At 42.7% G+C, this 5,908-nt stretch overlaps 1 protein-coding gene across 1 annotated transcript in view; it reads right to left on the minus strand.

Moving 5' to 3' along the window:
- The window catches only part of LOC307270364 (ral GTPase-activating protein subunit beta-like), a 42,827-nt gene extending 40,886 nt beyond the window's left edge, over nt 1-1,941 (minus strand). The window contains exon 1 of the mRNA XM_080054251.1: nt 1,900-1,941. The gene's annotated coding sequence lies outside the window, so the exon portion shown is untranslated. The remainder of the gene's footprint in view (nt 1-1,899) is intronic.
- Nucleotides 1,942-5,908: the final 3,967 nt, after the last annotated feature.

Genomic DNA, 5,908 nt, shown 5'->3' on the forward strand with positions numbered 1-5,908 from the left:
AACGTCCTACTCATACTAAAGCCCTACTAACGTCCTACTCATACTAAAAACCCTACTAACGTCCTACTCATACTAAAAGCCCTACTAACGTCCTACTCATACTAAAGCCCTACTAACGTCCTACTCATACTAAAAGCCCTACTAACGTCCTACTCATACTAAAAGCCCTACTAACGTCCTCTGTTCGCTGATTGGACCGCCAAAAATCTGGCTGAGAAAACCCACTAATATACCACGGACCCAGACTGACTACTGAAGGGAAATGGCAATTGAGCGTGAAGAGGACAGACAGACAGACAGACAGACAGACAGACAGACAGACAGACAGACAGACAGACAGACAGACAGACAGAGAGGGGAATGACATATGGGAGGAAAACCAAGATAAATGAAGTAACACATACTGTTGAAAACGGGGAAACTGAAGGATAAGGGCCCCATGACTGTGCTTACCTCAGGCCCCCAGAATGACTAGGGTTGCGTTCTGAATCTCATACTTTCTACTATATAGTATTAAAGATTTAGGATGTCCTGATTCTTGTGGACAGATTTAGGATGGTTAGAAGTACCCGGATGTCCTACTTCATCCGGCCAAGATTGTTAGTGTTGAAAAGTGCATCCTATTTGGGCGATTCTGACCCACAATCCAGTGCGCACGTGAAGTGACGAAGCCTCCATATGAAAACAAACGGGGATGCGACGGATATAAAAGCAAGAGGCAAGATCAAGGCGCAATGTTATGATGAAATAAGAGAGTAAAAGTATGTCCCAATAGTATGCCTGTCTATGTAGAATAGAATAGAAAAAAGAAACAGTATGAGATTCGGAACGCAACCTAACTCCACCCCTGGAGCCTGCTGGCAAAACACAGGGCTGCAAAACAAGTCTTCAGCTAAAACCAACCTTTGTTTATTCTGCTGTTATTGACAAATCAAACAGAGATAAAGCATGACTGATACGCCCATAAAAGGAGCCTTCAATGTGCGTCTTAAATGTCACTTCTAATCTCTAATCTTGATGTATTTTAATCTTTATGAATGTTGTTCTGCCCCTGTGAAGCTCTTTGAATGGACTTGGGTCTTTAGAGATAAACCTGCCTTGACTAAATAGTATGTTCAATAAACTCCAAACTGAATCTCTAAGCTGAAAGTTAAATCTCTTTACACGTTAACATCGTTGTAATCATTAAACCGTCTGTACCACTGTCACAGAATGAAGGGAAGAATACACAGTGTTTTATATTTAAATTACACATTTTTCACAGCCCCCTGCTTTGACATGTTGCTCATGGAGTTCTCTAGTACTCTATATATGGAGAAAATCAGTTCTGAGATCTCAGGGAAAGCAGAGAAGTTTAAACAGATATGTCAGCCTTTCCTGGACTATATAACAGTACTGAAGGGACCTACATGACACCTCGTTGACTTTTTATTTTCTGTTTAACATTTACTTTTAGTTTAAACAATGTCCTTAGAAACCTGTAAAGTAGAGTACGCCATGTTAGATGTTTATTTTATTTTGTCATTTGTTTTGTGTGTTCACTTTTTCAGTTAAGTGTGTGTGTGTGTGTGTGTGTGTGTGTGTGTGTGTGTGTTTGTGTGTGTGTTTGTGTGTGTGTGTGTGTGTGTTCTCATAAAGCATTTGAAAATTTAATTTCTACTTTCTGTATCTCTCATTCACTTACATTGTGTGTGTGAAGCGCTTTGTAACACACACACACACACACACACACAGACACACGCACACACACACACACACACACACACGCACACACACACACACACACAAAGTAAAACTGAAAAAAGGAACACTAAAACAAAAGACCATATAAATGAGTAACTATGTTTTAAACAGCGTTATATAAATAAAGCTTTACTCGCTTACATGAAGTGTTCTTACCTGTTCAGGTGCAGAGAGACTCAGGTGAGCTGTCCGTCGGTTAACTCTGAGAAACACACACACACACAAACACACACACACACACACACACACACACACACACACACACACAGGAGCTAACATAAACACACACACACACACACACACACACACACACACACACACACACAGGAGCTAACATAAACACACACACACACACACACACACAGGAGCTAACATAAACACACACACACACACACACACACACACACTCAGCTAACATAAACACACAGTAGCAGGTCACTCTCTTAAAGTCAACTTGAAATCACCTCAAGCTGCTGCCTTCAGGGACCGCAGGACACGTCACTTTCACTCACTTGGCTCTGACTGGCAGGCTGTGTGTGTGTGTGTGTGTGTGACTGACAGGCTGTGTGTGTGTGTGACTGACAGGCTGTGTGTGTGTGTGTGTGTGTGTGTCTCTCCTTGTGTGTGTGTGTGTGTGTGTGTGTGTGTGTGTGTGTGTGTGTGTGACTGACAGGCTGTGTGTGTGTGTGTGTGTGTGTGTGTGTGTCTCTCCTTGTGTGTGTGTGTGTGTGTGTGTGTGTGACTGACAGGCTGTGTGTGTGTGTGTGCGTGTGTGTGTGTGTGTGTGTGTGTGTGTGTGTGTGTGTGTGTGTCTTTAACAAGGGCTCATCCTTACATGTTTCAGTTGAGATGAACACACTGTTTTGAATGTGCAGAAAGTTTTGAACAGAGAATTAATAATATCTCTTCAGAATCCCTGATGACCTTTTCCTTCACACAAAAAGAAACTGATGCAGAAAAGACTCTGTGTGTGTGTGTGTGTCTCTCTCTCACAGAAACACACACACACACACACAGTCACACACACACACACACAGTCACACACACACACACACACACACAGAGAGAGAGTCACACACACACACACACACACACACACACACACACACACACAGAGAGAGAGTCACACACACACACACACACACAGAGAGTCACACACACACACACAGAGAGAGTCACACACACACACACACACACACACACAGAGAGAGTCACACACACACAGACACATGTTTACTGACAACAAACTGAAGCTCTTTCACATGAGGAATCACCTGAGTCACCACACAACACAGGTCACATTCTAGACTGTTTGTTGTAATGTGCACAACAACAATACAGACATGTTTGGGCATTTTTTCTTTATCAGACAGTGTGTAGAGACAGAGATGAAATGTGTCAGAGAGGGGAATGACATGCAGAGAACGACCCGGGCTGGATTCTAACCCGGGTCTGCTGTGAAGAGGACAGACAGACAGACAGACAGACAGACAGACAGAGAGGGGAATGACATGCAGAGAACGACCCGGGCTGGATTCTAACCCGGGTCTGCTGTGAAGAGGACTGACAAACAGACAGACAGACAGAGAGGGGAATGACATGCAGAGAACGACCCGGGATGGATTCTAACCCGGGTCTGCTGTGAAGAGGACAGACAGACAGACAGACAGATAGACAGACAGACAGACAGAGAGGGGAATGACATGCAGAGAACGACCCGGGCTGGATTCTAACCCGGGTCTGCTGTGAAGAGGACAGACAGAAAGACAGACAGACAGACAGACAGACAGAGAGGGGAATGACATGCAGAGAATGACCCGGGCTGGATTCTAACCCGGGTCTGCTGTGAAGAGGACAGAGACTCTATGGGGGGGGGGGGGGGGGGGTGGACACCTCTCTGAATATTTCTATTCCAGAGTCTCCTGAGAACGTAAAGCTCACAAAGCTTCTTCATGTTGTTAATCACGTGTTTAAACTGAATGAAATGAATCCAAAACGTTCCTCTTTCAGATAAAAACTTTATTTTCAGAATTCTCAGAACAAGTTTCAGACATTATTATCATCATCATCACCATCATCATCATCATCATCATTATAACAGTGGAGGCAGTGCAGTTCCCATGGCGACCAGGAGGAGCGACGTGATTGGTCTAGAGACATTCCCTGTGTTCCATGTTGTTAATTATGCGAAAACAACCTTTAGTTTATTTAGTTCATCCCGTTACATGTCCAGCGCATTACGCCCAAAATACCCGAATGTCCTAAAATAGGTCAAGATACAAACAATGGCTGTGTTGTAAAAGCCCTACTAACGTCCTCCCTCCTACATACTCAACATGTATATACTACATACTAAAAGCCCTACTAACGTCCTCCCTCCTACATACTCAACATGTATATATTACATACTAAAAGCCCTACTAACGTCCTCCCTCCTACATGCTCAATATGTATATACTACATACTAAAAGCCCTACTAACGTCCTCCCTCCTACATACTCAACATGTATATACTACATACTAAAAGCCCTACTAACGTCCTCCCTCTTACATACTCAACATGTATATACTACATACTAAAAGCCCTACTAACGTCCTCCCTACTACATACTCAACATGTATATACTACATACTGTCTGCTTAACCATCCATTGTGTATGCGAGGTTCGTCCGACCGTTTACACTGAAGTATACAGAAGCAATAAAGAATTAAAAATAAATAAAAACCCTTCCGTGTCGTTTGAAAAGACGCAATGCATTGTGGGGCGGTTGAGTAGGAAAAGTAACCCATCGATCCATCCACAAAATCTTCCTGGAAGTAAATACTCATCCGGGCATTTCTCGCCTAGACAAACTCGCATACACAACCACAACATACTCAAATTTACATAAATGAGTTTGAGTAGGACGTTAGTATGAGTAGGACGTTAGTATGAGTAGGACGTTTTTTTTTTTTTTTTACCTTTATTTCTACAGGTAAATCCCATTGAGACCGAAGACTCTTTTTCAAGGGAGACCTGTTTTCCTTTCCCACGTTACCATTCACACACACATTCATACACCGATAGCAGGCTAACTATCGACATTCACGCGAGGCAAGGTGGGTGAAGTGTCTTGCCCAAGGACAAAACAACTATGACACAGGTGACAGGGCGGGGATCGAACCTCCAACCCTTTGATCATCAGCCGACCCGCTCTACCACCTGAGCCACAGTCGCCCACGTTAGTATGAGTAGGACGTTAGTATGAGTAGGACGTTAGTATGTGTAGGACGTTAGTATGAGTAGGACGTTAGTATGCGTAGGACGTTAGTATGGCTTTTCGAACACAGCCTAAGCATTTTGCAGTAGGCAGCCCAGCTTGCTTTAGTATGTAGTATAGTAAAAAGGTATGTCATTTGAAAAGCAGGGTTTATATTTATTTTTACCCGGCAACAGACCAGAGCTGTGCTGATTGGCCGGCAGTGTAAAATCCCGAGCGAGGTGATTGGTTGAGACATTTTATTTAATTTCTTGCAAAAATTTTTTAAAAAAAATAAAATTTAAAAATTAAAAACGATTTGCCAGCTGTGAAAACAACTGAACCAATTAAAATCCAGCAGCGTCAGAATGGGCCAATGGGAGAGCAGGGTTTCAGTACGGCTGTTTGTTGATGAAGCGTGAGAACATGGCGAAGGCAGCGATTGGTTTATCAGACGGAACCATGTGACCCGAACCCTGGAACACAAGAGGTCAGAGGTCAGACAGCGATGATGATGTCATTGTGATGTCACTGAATATATGTAGCACTGCTTTAAAAAGGTGCAGTGTGTAATATGACATCATCAAGAAAGTTCTAGAAAGTTCTAGAATGCAACGCTCCCTGGGTAACCCCACCCCTTTAGAATAATAACAGAAGCTACAGTGGCCTTCAAGGACAAGAACAATTCTACATTTTAAACAATGCACCTGATGAAATTCCAACTATGACACTTTCAAGATGGCGGCACTAGGCCTTGGTCCAAAATATGCAGAAATATGGACATATATGAGACCCTTTCTAAGGGGAATAATAATAATTCAAAAAAAAAATTCAGCTATTTTGCACTAAATTAAATGTACTTATGGATATTATAATTACTTTCTACAAAATCTGCTAGGAAATAAAACCCCAAATTCTACACACT

The sequence above is a fragment of the Ammodytes marinus genome (assembly GCF_949987685.1).
Source record: "Ammodytes marinus genome assembly, contig: scaffold_134, whole genome shotgun sequence".
Classification (NCBI taxonomy): Eukaryota; Metazoa; Chordata; class Actinopteri; order Uranoscopiformes; family Ammodytidae; genus Ammodytes; species Ammodytes marinus.